Raw genomic sequence first — 905 nt, forward strand, 5'->3', positions numbered from 1 at the left:
TGGGCTGCTGAAGATAGGAATTTCTAAATGAAAGCTACTCCATAAGCAGTAAAATATTACTGTGCTGATGACCACATGACAAGACATAAGTCTATAGCCAGTGACTAGTCAGAGGCATTTACCGAAGGTTTATTAGCTCTAGGTATTTGTCAACAGTAGGGAAAATTCCAAGGCCCAGTGCAAATACATCACCTTAAGGATAGAAACACTGGTAAGTTATAATCTCCCTAATGCCAAAGGGGGCCTTGTGGCCACATATCTCTTACTATCACTTTACTTTAACACAAACCTTAAAATTTAGGATTGGAGACTTGCGTTTTTATTTATTTATTTAAAATAATATATCCCCAATTAGTAGGTCAATGTTTACTCTATTTGTGTAGAGAGATCATATTCCAAGTAGCCAATGGAAAATCTGTAAAAAATTAGAAAACATTTGATTTATTTTAAAAAAATCTATGACAACTATATTAGTCAATGTTCTCTAGAAAAATAAAACTAATAAGATATAGAAATAGAGAGATGACACAGATGATAGAGATAGAGACAGAGATATAGAGATAGAGATGAGAGAGAGAGAGAGAGAGAGAGAGAGAGAGAGATAAGAGATTTATTGCAGAAATTCATTCACACAATTATGGAGGCCGAGAAGTCCCAGGATCTGCCATGAGCAAACTGAACTGAAGAACCAGGAGAGCCGGCATGTGATTCTATTTGAGTGAAAACCAGGGGAGCTGATGGTATAAGACCTAGTCTGAGTCTGAAAGCTTGAGACCCAGCACAATGTCTCAGGGCAGGAGAGGACAGATGTCTCAGCTCCCACCGAGAGAGCAAATTCACCCTTCTCCCTCCTTTTTGTTCTGTCCATGCACCCACGGGATTGCGTGATGCCGACTGCATTGGTG

The sequence above is a fragment of the Rousettus aegyptiacus genome, unplaced genomic scaffold, assembly GCF_014176215.1.
Source record: "Rousettus aegyptiacus isolate mRouAeg1 unplaced genomic scaffold, mRouAeg1.p scaffold_m13_p_18, whole genome shotgun sequence".
Lineage (NCBI taxonomy): Eukaryota > Metazoa > Chordata > Mammalia > Chiroptera > Pteropodidae > Rousettus > Rousettus aegyptiacus.